Source organism: Pinus tabuliformis, chromosome 9 (assembly GCF_031772625.1).
Source record: "Pinus tabuliformis cultivar Carrire ecotype Pingquan chromosome 9, CPIR1, whole genome shotgun sequence".
NCBI lineage: Eukaryota > Viridiplantae > Streptophyta > Pinopsida > Pinales > Pinaceae > Pinus > Pinus tabuliformis.
The window spans coordinates 1,493,321,344-1,493,340,417 of NC_142307.1; positions in this window are offsets into that span (position 1 = coordinate 1,493,321,344).

Here is a 19,074-nt window from a genome sequence, read left to right on the forward strand (position 1 = left end):
GGCTTCAAGGGGATGCCTTTCTTGCTGAGGTTTTTCGCTCAGGCCTATGGTAGACCATGTTCAATGGGAGATCTGTGAGATTGATTCTGGTGGTGAAAGAAGATGGAGAGTAGTGGAAAGATAGAGATTGAGAAATTTAATGGTCAGAGTTTTGAGTTGTGGAATCTCAAGATGGAAGATCTGTTGGTGGATAAATATTAGTGGATCGTGGTAGATACGAGTACTAAACCAATGGGAGTGTCCGATGAAGAATTGAAGAAGTTGGATCGGAAGGAAAAGAGCACAATACAATTGTGTGTCTCAGATTCAGTATTGCTGAATGTATCAAGGGAAGCTACAATGAAGGCTTTGTGGGATAAGTTAGGGACATTGTACCAATCTAAGTCTCTGGTGAATAAATTGTTCCTGTGGAAAAAGTTGTATAACGTGAGGATCAAAGATGGAGACTCGGTGACAAAGCATATAAACGCATTTAATACTATGGTAAGTCAATTAGCATCTGTTGATATTAAAATTCCAAATGAAGATAAGTGCATCAATTTGTTTTGTTCTCTACCAGATTCGTGGGATAGTCTGGTTATTGCAATAGGTAGCAATGAAACTACCTTGCAGTTTGATGAAATAGTCTCATCCTTGCTGACGGAGGAGATGAGATGTAAAAATATGGAGAGCTGGAATGGTGATGCCTTGTCTGTACGAGGATGGTCCTAGAACAAAAATAAAAATAAGTCATCGAGTGGGAGATCTAAATCTAGAGGGAGATCTAAATCTCCAGGAAAACCTGTAAAGGTGGTGTGCTGGAAATGTGGAAAGGAAGGGCACTACAAAAGGGACTGTAAATATAAAGCTCCTGATAAAGGAAAGGGATCTGATGATGCTCCTTCTGCAAAGGTGAAAACCACCTCAGATGAAGGTGGGGATGTGTACTTGGCTTCTTCAAGTACACATGTAGATCATGAGGCATGGTTGATTGACTCAGGTGCATCCTTTCACTCCACTCCCCATAGAGAGCGGTTCTACGAGTATGAGAAATACAATGGTGGTGATGTCTTCTTAGGGGATGATAGGAAGGCTAGAATCATTGGTCGTGGAAAAGTAAAGTTGAAGTTGCAAGGTAGAAGGGTTAGAACACTTCCGAGTGTTCTACATATTCCGACATTGGCCAGAAATTTGATTTCTGTAAGCAAGTTGGATGATGTAGGTGTAAAAACAGTGTTCAAGAAGGATACCTGCAAAATGGTTCAGGGAGCACTGGTATTGATGCAGGGAGTTCAAATTGGAACTCTATACAAGCTACAAGGTAGCACTGTTATTGATGGGTGCAACAGTTCTATGACTCCTGAAAGTGGAGCAGAAAATCTAGTGGTCTCTGGAGAGAAGACCATGTTGTGGCATCAAAGGCTTAGACATAATGGAGAGAAGGGCCTTCGAATACTTCATGGTAAAGGTATGGTAGAAGGTATGAGTAATAGCTCTCTGGATTTTGATTTCTGTGAAAATTTTGTATATGGGAAGAAGAATCGGGTGAGTTCCCCCTATGGAAGTAAGAGGGTGAAACATATATTAGAACTTGTGCACAATGATGTGTTTGGACCTGTGAAGGTTCCATCACTGGGTAATTCTATGTACTATGTATCATTTATAGAGGACTTCTCAAGGAATACATGGATACATTTCCTTAAGAAGAAATATGAAGCCTTTGAAAGGTTTAAAGAATTTAAGGCTCTCGTGGAAAATTAGACAGAGAAGAAGATAAAGGTACTGAGGATAGATAATCGTGGAGAGTTTTGCAGCAAAGAATTTGAAGAATTATGTAAGAAGTGTGGTATAGCACGATAGAACAATACTTCATATACACCTCAGAAAAATGGAGTTGCAGAAAGAATGAATAAGATGTTGATGGAAAGGGCAAGAAGCATGCTCAGTGGTGCCGGGCTAGGACAAGAATTCTGGGCAGAGGCGGTGGATACTGCATGTTACCTGGCCAACAGGTCACCTTCATCAGCGTTGGAGGATAAGACTCCACAAGAGGTATGGACTAGTATGAAACCCTCTCTTTCACATCTGAGGGTATTTGGATGTGTTGCATATGTACATGTTCCAAAGGAGAAACGAACCAAGTTGGATAGTAAATCTAAAAAGTGCATCTTTATTGGGTATAAGGATGGTTTAAAGGGTTATAAGCTTTGGAACCCAGTAGAAAGGAAGGTTGTGTACAACCAAGATGTGGTGTTCAGAGAGGTGAAAGATGTTATTAAACATGAATTCCAACCAAAGGAACTTGAGAAGATAGAGTTTGAAATAAAGGAGGAAGAATCAGACTCTACAGCAAGTGAAGAATCAAAAGATGAAGAGCCACAAACTCCGGCTGTGAGAAGATCAGTTCAAGAAAGAAGGCAGCCGGAAAGGTATAGTCCATCTCCTTTTTGTTCAAATTTTGCTTTGTCTGTTACTGATGATGATCCTAGAACTGTGAAGGAAGCAGTGGATTGAGAGGATGGAAAACTCTGGAAAGAGGCCATGGTTGATGAAATGGCATCTTTGCACAAAAATGATGCTTGGGATCTGGTGGAGTTGTCGACTGGAAGGAAACCCATTGGAAAAAAATGGGTGTTTAAGAAGAAGACAAATGCAGAAGGAAAGGTGGAGAAATACAAAGCTTAGTTGGTAGCAAAAGGTTATTCCCAAGTGCCGGGAATTGATTTTGGTGATATTTTTCTCCTGTTGCCAAGGTAACCTCTATTAGATTACTTTTATATGTTGCCGCTACTTTTGATTTTGAGGTAGAACAGATGGATGTGAAGACAACATTTCTTTACGGGGATCTAGAAGAGGAGATCTACATGAAGTAACCTGAAGGCTTTGTATTGTAGGGTAAAAAAAAACTGGTATGCAAGTTAAAGAAGTCTCTGTATGGGTTAAAACAGTCACCAAGGATGTGGTATCAGAAATTTGATACATTTATACGAGGACTTGGCTTCACCAGAAGCAAAGCAGATCACTGTGTGTATTTTAAATTAATTGGTGACCGTGTTATTTATCTAGTCTTGTGTGTGGATGATATGTTGCTGGCTGGAAATGACAAAGAAATTATCTAGGATCTGAAGATCCAATTGTCCTCCAAATTCGACATGAAAGATATTGGTGCTGCAAACTATATTTTGGGCATGGAAATTAAAAGAGATCAGGCAAAGAGGAAGCTCTGGTTAAACCAGAGGAAGTATGTCAAGACAATACTGCAGAGGTTTAATATGCAGGATAGTAAATCGGTGAAGGTTCCTATTCCTGTAGGTGTGAGGTTAGCTACTGAAGAGTGTCCCAAGACACAAGAAGAGGAAGAGGACATGTCCCATGTTCCATATGCAAGTGTAGTTGCTAGCCTAATGTATGCAATGGTATGTACTAGACCAGACATTGCACATGCAGTGGGAGTATTGAGCAGGTTTATGTCAAAACCAGGGAAGGAGCACTAGATAGTAGTGAAGCAGGTTTTCAGGTATTTTCATGGCACTAGTGATTATGGTTTGTGCTACCAAGGAGGACTAGGATTGGAAAAAATGTTGGATATTCGTGGCTTTGTTGATTCAGACTGGGCTGGAGATTTGGATCGGAGAAGATCTACAAGTGGGTATGTGTTTAACCTATTTGGTGGTGCAATCAGTTGGATGAGTAAGAAACAATCTGTAGTGGAAATATTAACTATAGAGGCAGAATACATGGCAGCCACTCATGTAAGCAAGGAATCATTTTGGTTGCAGATATTTTGTTCATGGGATCAGTACAGGGAGCTATAAGGATAGACTGTGACAGCCAAAGTGTAATTTTCTTGGCAAAGAACCCTGCTTATCATTCAAAGACAAAGCGCATTGATGTTTAGTATCACTTTGTGAGGGATATGATAGAAGACCAAAAGGTGTTGCTGGTAAAGGTGGACACTTTGAAGAATACTGCAAATGCATTGACAAAATCTATGAGCTCTGAGAAGTTCTCCTGGTGTAGAGAAACAATTGGCATTTCAGGGCTAGAAAAATGACTGAGCTCTCCTGTGGCCTCCTGTGGAAAGAAAACAACAAGTGGGAGAATGTTGGGTTGTGTTATATTCTTTCCACATAGTTAACAGGGGGTTTGAGGGTTACCCGTAACCCCACTTAATGGGGTCCAGGGTAGCACCCCAGAAAATTTTGATTTTGGACCCTATGTTAGGATGGGCGGACCCACCTATGGTTTTGTGCATGATTTTTGCACAGGTTTTTTGGACGCGAAGATTTTCGTTCCATGGTGTTTGACACGATGGTTTTTAGTCCTTCGGCATGTATAAATATGTATTATAACATTGAAAGGAAAATAATAAAAAAAATCAAGTTGGTAGTCCCGATTTTGGGATCCAAGGGAAAATCTCTGTGTATATGTGTTTTATGTGTTCTACTCTTGCATTATTTATTTTCTGTGTTTTAAAACTCGTATGCAGGTAATTTCTGTACAGGGATAAAACCTACATCAAAGACTCTGTTACTAGTAAAACATATCATATGGAATTGTAGAATATATGGGTGAATGCCATCTTCCAATTTTAAAAAATAACTTTTACTCCCTGTGGTGTGGCTGGGATGGTGACTATCTAGCCATGGTGGTAGCTACACTCGTCAAGGTTTATCCCTTAAGCCGTCACATTTTCCTCTAATATTATGAGCTACTATATGCATGCACGTGAGCTCATGCACAGAACAGGGTTTCGAGGTTTCTTCTAGAAGGCTACAAGAATAAGTACTTACTAATTTATGAACCTCATTCTAATAGGGATGGTGGCAATTACTGTACCAACTAGATTGATTTGTGACTTGTTTTTCTTTTTAACATTTAAGACATACTTTATGATATGGCAGTTCAAGTACTATAGCTTGAAATCTAATATAGGCATCATCATATTTTTTCATCTTAAATTGTCTTTTACTAACAACTTTATCTTTTGAAATTGATTTCCTTGACAACTACCTTAAATGCCAATGGTGCATTAGTTCACTACTAAGGTCAATAGAGGCATCCATCAGGGTTCCATTCTCACTGTGGTCTGCCCCACCTAAATTGTGTGAAAATCAAAAGGATGATACTGGGTTAAAATCTTGGGAGCAGGTTGACTACATAAGCCCCAAGCTTGGCACTTAAGGCAAATAAAATCTACTCTTTATGGTGTAGCTCTGCAGGGCATGTTTTTCAAAGAACTTCCAAACAAAAAATTGCTTTAAACAAAATGCTTGGTTTATATTTGATTTCTTTTATTAGATGTAGCAGTGAAGTTTCTCTATATAGTTAAATTGGTTTTAGCATTCTGCCTAACTTGTTTTTGTTTCTTTTTTTATGATGATATTTTATTCCTTCTAATTTTACCATGCTTTATTTTATTAAAATATCTAAGGATAAAATTTAGCACTTATCTACTCTCAAGTTAGGTAAAAGTTTGGTTAGTGGTAATGCCAGTTGATAGATACATGAATGCTCGAGATCATGAATCTTTACTGCCTTTCTGATTTGACAAATGTTTTAGTTCTATGTTTCTTATGAGGCACTATATTAAGACTGATGAGATTCAGTGCAAGGCAAAAGGTGGATTTGTCAATGTGCATTTGTAAGATTCTAAAGTAGTTATTATTATTTACCCTTCTTGGGATTAAAACCAATTCAAGAAAAGATATTTATCAATGCTAACAAGACTAGCATGAGATTCGCAAACCGTGATGGGGAAAAACATCCTTGGTCATGGCTCAGGTTTTAAGCATTGCTTTGTCCTGACATCCGAATTTTTAGTTCATCTAAAGCATACTTATTCAATACTTTAATTATTACGTAAGAGATCGGTATTTTTCTCTGATTTGTTCTAAGTGAAGGATCTTATTCTCCATTCCTTTAAAAAATGACTAAGCCTTGAATCTGTGATAATGGGTCTAGAGCAATAGAAGTTGCAATGTAATTTTACTTTCATTGGTTCTCGTCATTGCTTCCCATTTGAGATTTTGTAATCTCTCTTATTAATTGTGGACATATAAGATTTGGCATCTAGAATCTAAATGAAAACATGTTGATGCCACTTTATTTTGAGAAAACTAGTAAATAAATGAAATATCTATTGTATCATTTGTCAACTTGGAAAACATTTCTATGAGGAAAACTGATGTTGTTAATTTTTGATAACATGTTCTTTGCATAGGATAGATACTTCAACAAACCCAATTTTCATTAGCAATCACATTAGACATTATTATTATGATAATAACTGAAGAAAGAACATGAAAAAAGGGTGCAGAAGATAAGCCAAGACAAGAGGACACAAAATATGGCTCAAGCCAGGGAAAAACCCCACGATGGGGAAAACCCTTGATCAATTCATGTTATTATTAATATCAAATGTTCAACCAAGAGAGAAAGTATAATGATTAGAGACAAAATTGTAATGATATCATTCTGTCAACAATGGAAAGTGATGGTTTCTTACAGTTCACCATTGTTCCATCCAATTAACCTAGAAACCCTCCTTTCATCTGCAGCTACCATTGTCAAGCAAGGGGTTGTCCATAGATGGATGATTTGATCCTTTTTTGGCTGATCTAACCCTTCTTGGCCTCTCTATCCTAGTGTGAAGCATGCCTGCTGACTTTACTAGATCTAGAATTTACTCATAGATAGTCCTCAAACCTTGCGGCTGATTATCTGAGGGAACTCAAACCTTGTGCAGAGAATCACCTAATGAAAAAACCTCCTTAGACCTACAGTTGTCTTGCTTTGAGAGACATGACTCTAGGGCAGAAGATAACCCATGAAAAAACCTTCGACCTCCTCCAATTCCATGGCCACCTCAGACATAATTTCCGGCAAGTCGATGTGTCTCAAATGAGGGAGAGGGCTCCTCTATATATATATATATATATCAATGGGGTTGAAGAGACATGAATCTTGGGCTTATTGATCTGACATAAGGTGAGGTTGACCTTGTTAATTTTCATGTGGAAGAATAATTCAAAATCCCACTTCTACTTGTCCAAATTTAACAATATTTAGATTGATTTTGGTCCTCTCAACAAGAGGAATTTAATGTTTCAATTATCATTACCAAAGGAGTTGTCCAAAGTATAATTTGGAACTAGTTTCCAATTTTCTCAACTAGGGAGAATTCCACCTGTCAATCCATCTATCATCATCAATCTACCTACTGACATAAACCATCTCTGAATCTCATCTCTGCTCTGCTGGACACTGATATAATAATGAAGAAGAATTGATCGAGAGAGAGTCACAAGACCTTACTACGCGCCACTGACAAAAGTTAGTCTAGAGGTAAAACCTCAACTAGAATTGATCCCCGATCAAGTTGAATAACACCATTCATCCTATTCATAATGAGTACGACAGTACCCTATGCATCCATTCTTAGCGCTATGGTCCCTAACCACTTTTCCCAACTCAATATTTGCCAGATGAGAGGTACTTGCCATGTGTCCCAGACTACATGGGTAGGATGATATTGAGTCAATGGTAGGGAAAGAATGTATCACATCCTACTCACAATCACAAGTAGGGAAAGGATGAACCACATCCTACAATCACACATCACAATCACAAGTAGGGAAAGGACAAACCACATCCTACAAACTCAAGGCACAATAATCAATTATGGGTAGGATCCTACATGTGGGGAAAGGATGAACCACGTCCCACCGACATGCCAACCCATAATCGTAGGGAATGAGCATCCTATATGTGGGGAAATGATGAACCACGTCCAACTGACATGTCAACAAATGCCTATATGTATCTCTCATTGGGGCATCTGCAGGAGAAGGTGAACCACTCATCCTCCTCATATGCCATAGGTGAAGGTGAACCACCCATCCTATGCACATGTCATTATCAGTAGGGGAAGGTGAACCACTCACCCTACATACATGTGTCTACAATCGTAGGGAAGGTGAACCACTCACCCTACATACATATCAATTATTGTGGGGTATCACAAGGGAAGGGGAACCACTCACCCTGTACACAACGCACCAATAGGGGAAGGTGAACCACTCACCCTATGGTCACTCATAGCTCAATAAGTACCCCAATCCCACAGGAGCTCCCAGAGCTCAATGTTCAACCGAGACCCTCATAGTAGGGTCTATCCAAAACTCCCAACCTCTATCGAAAGAGAGATAAACGTGACCTTGCTAAGAGTCTTATCGAGGATGTTGATAATCTGCACAACCATTCTCTAATGATGGAGCTTGATTGCTCCCTGCTGTGTTATATCTCATATCAGGTGGTACTTGATGCCAACATGCTTGGAATGATCATGGAACATGGGATTTTGTGAAAGGAAAATCACATTCTGCAATATACAATGGTGGTTTCCAACACGTGCTCAAATCGCTTACAGGGGAGAGCTCTCTCACCCAAATGGCTTCATAATAAGCCATGCTTGATGCTTTAAATATTCAGCCTCAAAGATGCTCCTAGACTTTAGTTCTTGATTCATCCATGAAATAAGGGGTGGATTCCAAGAGATATAGCACCTAAAGGTGCTCTTTTCATTTATCATACTGACAATCTAGCAATTTTGGCAGGGTGTTGTAGATCATAGTTAACAGAGATATCTTCATGAACATGAGAGCCTTCATAAGTTGTCTCTATTTGGATCAACAACTTCTCCATTTTATCTAGGAAGAAGTGCATCAAGGCTAAGACAACTCCCTCTTATAGACATTATCAATAGTTGTAAGCTGACCATAGGCTCCCTCTGAAGATCAGAAAAGTAACTTTGCCCAAAACATAACCATCAGGCTATTTGTAACCTGCTATTAATCCAAAATCATTCAGTCATCCAGCTTCTAAAGATCAATGTCTTATGACATGGTCTTTCTGTTGTAAAAATCATCAGGAAAGAAGAGCTAACAAGCCATTCTACCAGGGATTCCATAGCTCCCTCTGAAGACTTACTTCGTTTGAACATCCAACCTTTTTCAATCTTCTCCTCATCTTTAAGATGAGACATTATCATGCTGCAACTATATCAACAACTTTCAATTACCAAACCTCAGCAATGCCCAAGTAAACTCTCTCACATGATCTGCTCGTTCAACTGACAGGCCTCAACAACAGTATATCAATATAACCTTATTACTGATTTCATAAGAATGACTGACTGAACGAATATACTAAGAGACTGACACCATCCTCATCCAAGCATACATTTTTTGCTATTACATGATTCAAGCCAGTCTGATCTTTGAAGTGAAAATATTAGCAATATTTATTTCCTAATATTTTTAATGATTATGTTTTGTTACTGTACTACCACATGACATATAATAGTAATATGATAGCATTTGTATAAAATTATTTTAGGGATCAATCCTTATGATTGATTGAATACCTCATGTGTGCAATAAATAACAAAACCGATTTACCTTCTTATCACAATTCTCAAACTTGGACCAAAGCTTCTTTTCTGCTATAGAACCCATTTCAACAAATGCTACTATTAGTGATGCTTCTTAGGATGAATACATTGTTGTACATTGTTACTAATATCCCTGATTGTATGGAGGTGCCAAGTGATTTGCACCAAAACTGCCTTAGTGTGATTTTCTTTGACTTTTCTTGTCGTAAGAGGTGTACTTCATATTTTGAAACACTTGATATAGATGACCTTGAAGAGAAGCCTTAAAGGCCTCAAACCATACTTAACTATATATATATTCACTATAAAGTAAGTAATTTCGATATGCTCAAGTTCGACATACAATCAATATCCAAAATTTGAACCTTCAATCAAATCTGAATTTGACAGAAATGATTGCCTTAGAAGCTCACCCTAAATGTTTCTTCAGAAAAATGTAGTCTTCTACCTTAAATACACATTCTTATAGAATTGTGAATTTGTCCCAAAGAAGATAAAAAAGATGTTCAGATCAAGATGTTTATGCTAGCATTAAACTTTGATCAGGGCCAAGTGCATACATACATATAAGCTTATGAGGAAGGGGTTGCATCTTAAATTTTCAGCCTTTTATGCAAATTTTTCCACAAGATATATCAGAAAATAATATTGAATATTCTGCCTTAATGAAATGCATGCTAAATATCTGATCAAGGGAGGGGCTGAATGTATATGCATAGATCAGTTATAGAAGGAGGGACAGATGGCCTTTAAAATCGCCAGAAAATTAATCCTCACACAAAAATTCTTCATGATTCAGTCGGAAGTGCTCCACAGAAATTTTTGAATGAGCGTACGATATGTCTATAAATGAGTCTTGGTATTGTAGACTCAGTGAAATTTCTACCTCAGGTTCAAGCTCACAAAAAATTTATTCTAGGTGAGATATACCGAACCAATTACAAATCATAGCGACTAATATGAGCTGCTTTAGAATTTGACCTTGCCACAGAGTTATGTTTAATTACCTTGGAAAATGCATAAGTAGGTCACAGGAATCTTCCAAGATTGATTGAAATAAATACATAAACACCCTTCGAACATGCATTATGCATATGGGCTCCAAAATGCTTCAAGACTCGATCTCTGAATTAAGTCTATATTCTGAAGATATAAGTTGTGACCTTGTGCACATATTGGATCTCTTGTGAGACAATTTATTGTAGGAGATTAACTTTGGAGGCACAAGGTATAGACACTATAATCTCCATTGATGTCAAAAAAGTTTCTTACAAGGCAAACCTTGGAGATAGCCTTGCTCTTCCAAATCAACAAGTCGAACCAAAGCATTCTACTCCAGTGTTTTCAAAGCCTGATAAAAATTGAAGTAGACACCTCAGAAGCTATATCAAAGGGCTGTGATGCTTTAGCAAAAAATGGAAATATAAAGAGTGGTGATGAAGAGGTCTAGCCTACAAGTCACAATGGCTCTATATAAAATCTAGGTAACCCCTTTTCTCAGGCATTCAATACTTCTGCAAACCAAATTGTACAACGCAATACATTTTTACTGAGTTTCATTAAGAAAATGAAGACTGCCACAAAAACCAGTAGAGGATATTCTACATAATGCAGATATATTATACGCAGTGATACCATAAGTAGATGATGCCATACATGACACAAAGACGCCATATGATACATGAAGTGAAGTGATAGCCAACCAGTACAAGATCAAATAGGTAGAAACTATACGCTGTTTCAGTGAGATCGAGACCAAATGTTATAGTAGTCATACTCGAGTGTGAGATTGTAAGCAATTATAGTGTTACCTGAGAGCGAGATCACAAGGAAGGAGTCTTGTAGTGAGAGTGCAAGCCTACTAGCGAGTTATAGTGCCTCAGACATGTGAGAGAAAATACCTTCTCAGCGAGTTTACAACCCATTAGATTTCTCTGAAGAGAGAGGAACACCGTGTTGGAAGGAGCCATCATGAGATCATATGTGAAGAAATCCTTGTGCCACTGTCATGAGGATAAGCCTCTGAGCCAAGCCATAAATTCTGTGCTAACCATACAACAAAATCTGCCTCAAAACAGTTCCATAGAGAATCTCTCATCTGTATGACTGGTCCATCTAACTCTAACTTGGGCTTGACTTCTCCTGGCTCTGATTCCATGTTAACTTTTTATAACGTGTTATTTATTCAATTATTATCATAATAATAATGTCTAATGTGATTGCTAATGTAAAGTAGGTTCGCTGAAGTATCTATCCTATGCAAAGAACTTGTTATAAAAAATCAACAGATGCTTTATTGTAGTTGCAGTTCATACTCAAGGTTCAAGTTAATGGTGAACTGAAATCACTGTGATAAATTGAAATGTGATACCACACAAATTTTACTGCCTTTCATAAATGTTGACAGATTCAGAAATGGCTTTGTAAAATATAAACATGACTTCTTATATGGGAAAATCATGAACTGAAGGATGTCATTTCTAACATTTTCACTAAATGGTAAACAAATCCATAACTATGAATCCTAGAAAGTTGAAACTTAAAGGAACTCACTAAACTACTTCTTTATTCTAGATCTAAAAATTAATAAGATAACTGAAAATTACTAACAGCAAAGTAATAAGAATTCGAAGTACTCTGAAAATAGTCAGAAACACATATTTTTTTTCTTCATTAACTCATGAAATTGGGAAAAAAACTGTACACACAGAAAAACAATACACAACCATATTCTGCGATAAGATGACCATTTTAAATCAAAGTTTATGTTTCTTCTCTGCAAAGGATTTAAAGCTAACCACTAGGTCTATAAGTTGGTTTGAATCTCCTGGCTTAACTCTATTGCTATCTTGACATCCTTCTTGATCTTTTCCCTAAGCATCCCTTCTGTCTGCTTTATCTAGTAGGCACATGGTTTCATGTCCCAAGTCTTTTAGAGAGCTTATTGAAGCTATACCTGGCTAACCTCCAAGTTTCGTTCCAAATATTTTCCTTTGAACTCCTAAAACCATTGTTGTTTGATTATCTCTATGTTTGTTCAGTTAAAAAATCAAATTGTGAAGCCTTTTACAAGATTTCTATTTGTGAAAATTCACTCGAGCTCATGATATATAATTCTCCAAACCAATATACTTCTAAAAATGAGCTTTCCTCGATTCTTTACCTAAGTTAAGTTGCTAACTTGGCACTTGGGTAGGCAAACTTTTTTCCAACACAACAGAAACCAAATTATGGAGCCTTTTACTATGTTTCTATTAGTGAAAATGCACTCTAGTTCACCATATCCGGATATATAATTCTCCAAACCAATATAATTTTGTGATGCTATCATATATGTGTTGACCTTTAACAAGTCCACAATGGGTTTCTGAAATGATTTTAGGGAGAATGTGTTTCATTTTGCTGCCCTCACCTTAGAAATGACCTTATAGACCATTTTATAAAAGGAATTTCTTTAAAAGCATCCAATGATTCATAAATATCCATAAGATACATATTGATACAAATTTAAGATACACATCAATTACACTGAAGAAATAATGTCAATTAATAATGAGGAAAATTATCCTTGATCCTACTTTTTGTTTTCGTCTTTTCTTTTCAACTTTAATCTGTATTCCTCGAGAAGGTTATACAAGGACTAACTGTAGATCATAATTTTTTATTTCCAGAAATTTTATGGTGGCACAACTCCTTATCAGAATCAGACTTGTCAGAATTGTGATATCGCTTTATTCCTCCCAAGAGAGTTTTATTGACAACTACCTCTCTTGAGGGAGAAATCCCAGGATTCATTGCTTTTTCTTTATCCCGAGGGAATGTTTAATTCTTCAATCTACACTTCTAGGCCTACATTGGTATCCTTTTCTATAGTTGTTGTTTGTTGATTTTCTATATTTTGATCATCTTCATCAATTGAGAATGGTTGCTTCATCTCTTTTTCCATCTTTTCGTCCCTCCCTTTCAATCAACCCTTCCTCTTTGTGTCAAGAATTCACTGGACTATCTAGGAGAATACTTCACTCCCATTTTTATGATGGGGGATTGTTGAGCTAACCTTCAATGTTACAGGCCCACTAGAATGCGACTTGGGTTTTCTTTGGATTCCTAGGGTTGTCTAGCAGATTCTTCCTTTGGTTGCTTCATATGAGGGGATTTAGCAAAGCATGGAGGGTATGCCATGTTTCTGGAGTCTTTTAATTTTTCATCAAGGTTGTCCTTCTGAGCTTTCTTCAAGCTGCAAGGTCCTTCTTTCATTTTATTTTCCCTTCATATTTGTGGGCTTTTCTCTTTTCCCATTACTGGAATTTGTCTGACTATTTTGGTTGCCTTCACTAGTTTACATCTAAACTCTAAAGTTGTATGTATAGTTAGTGGGTCCAATTTGGGCCTCCTTTAGATTTCCAGATTCACAGACTCCAACAAATAAAAACCTTCATATCATTACTTCATTAAAAACCCATCTCTATCAAAAATCCAGGGACCACCTTGGAATACTGAATATTGATCTTTTTGAAGAAGCTAAAGACCAAAATAAAATAACCTTTTGGAACCATGATGCCAAATGGTTTGTGGGATGAATTTACATCATTATGAAACAAACTGTTGAATATTGTGAAAGATGGAATACCAAAAGCAGGAATGCATAGGAAGAGCATAAAAGAGGAGATAATGGGCACCTACATAAGTCTTTTCCCAAATGGATCCTTGAACTACTTAGCTGGGTAACTTCCTTGGGGTGGGGTTGGTCAACATAGGTCTGTTTTGGAGACTTTTCATGGTCCCTTTGCCCTATTTTTCCTTCAAGTTTATAACAATTTTTCTCCAAACTATTCAATGCATCTAGAACAGTAACATCAAGTTCAAAAATTTCTATGCTCAACACTGACATTTTTTGTCTTGACTCTTCTCTAGATGGTTAAAAAAATGGGAGGATGCACTTCCCAAAGAAGAAATTCATTGTGGGGAGGCATTCTATGTAATTATTTTTGTTTTATTTCCTATGTAATTATTTTTGTTTTATTTCTTATGTTTATTTTTTTCAATTTCTAATTTTTTATTTTTCTGGGCTACATCCCAGATGGGAAATGCCTCCCCATCTACTGAGGGCATTCCCCCTTGCTAGAAAATGCACCCAGCAGACAATCACATGATTGGGCAGCCAAAAAGGTACCTATTCTAAAAAAATCCACTTTAATGTGTTTCAAGGGATGATCCCTGTAGCCACACACCCAAAGTGAGTGTAAGAGGGTTAGACGAATACATTTTCATGGTGTAAAACATATTTGTTGCTGATCAAAATTGGTAAGCAATGGCTAGCGACTACTAAAGAATGTATTATGTATCTCTGAATGGGAGGGTGTGGGATTGTATTCTAAGATGCCATATCAAAAAAATGCAGACAAAGAATTAGGCAATAAATTATGCAGTGATCTCATCTTGGAAATCACCTTTAAAGGAATTTATATACACCATCCCATATGGAAATTAATACTAGAGAACTAGATACATTTTTTACGATTGCATCCAACATATAAATTTCCTTTTCTTCTTTCTAGAAACCATGCCCATTTGATTCTGATTCTGATTTGATTGGTTCAATTTGTATGGGGAGAAGATAGGCTTCCTCATGTATCTGGTGAATACTAGACTGGACATTTGTTTTGCAGTTAACACTGTGAGCTAGTATATGGTGAAGCCCGAGTAGGTTCATTGTGTTGTTGCAAAATTTGTTTTCCAGTATTTTAAGGTATTTTGGTGATGGAGAGTTGATGTTGCATGGGTTTATAGGTTTGATGGAGTAGGTAGTGCTAGTGATAGGAGGAGTGCTTCAAGGTGTTTCTTTTGTTTGGGTTCATGTATGGTTTCCTCGTTTAGCAGGAAACAAGTTTCAATGGCACTTAGTTCAATAGAGTCAGAGTACATGGCATCCAACTCTTCTATTTTTGAAGCCATTTAACTTCACAAGTTATTAGCTTAGTTTGAAAGGTAAAATTTGGACATTACTATGATTTATATGACTATCAATGTTGTATAAAAATCTTTGAGAATCCAATGCTTTATGATTAGTCCAAGCATATTGATATCTGGTCTGGTACCACTTTATTAGAGATAGGGATCAAATTGGACTAATGATTTTTTAGTACATTCCTATAGATCGACAGGTTCTAGATACTTGGAGCAAGCCCTTGGAAAAGGGGAAGTTTTAGATGTTCAAGGAGAGGCTTCGTGTAATGGAGAGCATGTTCTTTGCTAAAAGGGAGTGTATGTTTTACCTGTGTATCTTAGAGGCTTTTGTATGCATGTGTAATTTTACCTGCATGTGGATGCCAAAAAAATGTATGTGCATTCCAGTTCCAGTTTAAGATGATTTTTCCATATTCAGCAGTTCAGTTCAAAATCTGTCTTTTTCTTTATTTAGAAGTTGCATGTATAGTTAGAGGGTGCAGTTCAAGTTTGTACTGGCACTTGTGCACTTGGATTCCTAACTTAGTGAAGGGGGACAAATCTCTAGGTGGATGCATGTTTCCATGCCTTAGTCTATCTGCATGTAGAGGTGCACCTTATTTGGCTTGGTTATCCCTGTGAGGAAGGTGTATTAGGGTTAGGAGTTAATATTTCTAGTAGAGGTGGTATTGTGCATGCATTCAGATTCATTGTACCTGTTTTTCTTCCTAGTCTATAAAGTGGAAGCACTTTATGGTTTGAGAGTTGAGTTTTGAGCTGTAGCATTTAGCTTCTTTTTTTTTTCAGATTTAATAGAAAATCCATGATGTTGTTTTGAGTGTTCAAATTTGCATGTTTTTTGTTTTTATCAGCAGTATGTGTTTGTAGGTTTAGGTATAGTATTGCAGAAATTTGGAATTTTTAGTTTTAGTAATTCTTGAGGTTTCACAGGTATTGTTGCTTTACTTAGATTCCAAAGTGCAGAATTTGCTCAATGTGGTGACACAGAATATCACATTCCATGAGTTATTTCTTTAAGTTGTTTGCTATGGGTTAAAAATTTCGTCGAGGATGAAAGAAAGCATGCATATATTCTATGTTTGTATCTGTACCATTTTCCTTTTTATTCTAATTGAGAAAAGAAATAGTTAATGGATATTAACATAATGTCAGATCAGATTCACATTTTCTATTAAGATCTCACCATTGGTAACATGCTTTATTTCATTATGATGCACTCTATGCTTGTTTAATTCTCTTAAATGGTAAACAACTATTGTTACTCCAATGACATCTTACAAGAAGTTTTTTGAGATGGCAGACTCTAATCACTGAGGAGCCTGAAGTTGATTCCAAAGATATTTCCTTATGGAAAGCACTCTACACATCTCGGGATATTCTTCTTGATAAATTGCAGAATCTTGGCAAGGCAATTAATCAAAGAATTGATGATCTGGATAAAACAGAACATTTGATTATATAGTTAGTTAAAAATAAACTTAATGGACATCTAAGGGGTTTTGGAAATGATGAAGTAACTGAAAATGAGAAGTCAATGTTGGAAGGATCAATAGATGTGTCAAGCAGTGCCTCAGAGGTAAAGATACCAATTTTCATTATCTAGTAGGGTTCCTTTGTGTGTGTATTCTAAAGTATATTTAGGATGGGGGTTGACATTTTACGTGATTAATATATAGTATAATCAAATGTATTTACATGCACAGTTATGAGGTTGTATCATTATGTACCATTGTTTTTATTCCTCTTGTACAATTCTTTTGCAGCAAGAAAGTGGATCATTTGAGTCCAAAAATGTGCATTGGCCATTGGTATCCAATGTGGAAATGCTAGAAGGATTCCAAGCATTGGGGAGCCAACTTACTTCTATTTGGAATGCATTCTTGAGGTTTCACAAGTACTGTTGCTTTACCTAGATAATTTAATTTTACTTTCTTTCAAAGTGGTTTGATGTTATATTGTCCTTAATTGTTAAAACTCAGTTGGAATTAGAAGCTCATTTTCTTTCCATTTAGAGGTCCTTGAATCTTTTCTTTGTTATATTCCCAATTGAACCATGACACAACTAGACATGTTGGTATCTAGTGAATTCATTTCTTTAGTATTTTGGGTGTAAGGGTTTCCATGCCCAAACTTCGTGGGGTTGCATCCAAAGCACTAGATTGAAGAATAATTGGTCTAACTTCATGTAGATATGGTAGCACAACTAATCCAATGGCTATTTATTGAGTTCCATCCAGAAATAGCTTGTACTCCTTTGAGAGCACACATGTATGTAGAATTGTATGATTTTGGAGAAGCCCAATCCAACATTATTCAAGGAGGGTTGGGTCATTTGAAAAAATGGTACAAATACCTGATATTCTGTAATGTCAAGCCTGCTCTTCATGCAACAATATGCATATGCCTTGACAACTGCATGAGCTGCAAGAAGTCTGATTTTCACCTTACATCCAATATGTTTTACAAATGAAGGGTAATAGAGGCCTCCAGATGTTAATAGTGGTGATGCAACCAAATTTTGGGTTTTCCCTCTTTAGCACACAAAGGAAACCAACTTCCCATCGACATCATATACCTCTTAACCATTCACTAGGTCTACATAGTTAAACTTGTAAGTGTAATATTCCCAAAAAGAAATTTTCCAATATAGCACTAAGTTTTCTAAGTTTATGAAATGTTTTCGATGAAGCATTTATTCAAAAGGTTTGATGTCAGAGTGTTGTAGGTGTACTTTCATTGTTTTGGTTCCAAATGAGATAATATAGGATGGTAACATATATTTTACAAACATTCAACTAGAAAATACCATGGATATATGCCATATGTCAATGGAATGAGAATTTTTTATTAATGTTTTAACTCAGAATTATGACAACAGTCAATAAAATGGCACACATTCTAGTAAATAATTGTTACAGAGCACTAGAATTTAGATTGGAACCTGATAAATACACCAACAATCATACCTCCTTCCAGCAACTACAAAGTCTCTCACAAACTCCACTTTATTATCAGTCTCGATCCCTCAATCAGAACCCAATTTTGGCTCCCCAAGTAGATTTTTATACACAGATTTTTTCATAACCCAAACTCGGCTCGCCAGGTAGACTGTTATACACATATTTTTGGAGGTGTACGAAAAACAGAGAAATAACTTGGAAGTTGGGTCTCTTTCACAATTTTTTTGACTGCCACTCTGGCTTTATGCCCTTATGGTCATCTGATGGTTTAGTATAGGAGAAGTTATGTTCCAACCTAATCTGGAAAGTTATGGGAATTTTTCTTTTTTTTGGCTTTTCGAAATCTTTTCTTTTGGGACTCGTTGGAATTTGGGTTTCATTGAAGGTGTCTGCTATTTTTTTTCTCTCATGTACAATGACGAATACCAATCATCACTCCATAATATTTCCACCTTATCTGAGCACTATGCATTTGAAAGTCTCAAGCTTGATTTCTATATCAATGCTCACCTTGAAGTTTAAAAATTATGAATCCATCTGAAGTACGTTGATATTAAAGGGATCTTGAGAATGTCTTTTGGAATCAGAATATTTTTAACTATAATAATTGTTTTGTCAAATAGATCTAAAGTTTCTGTATTCAAGCTTTTATGATCCATAACGAATTAAGAAAATCCTTTTGGTGGAAATTACATAAGAGAAATTTTTGACCGA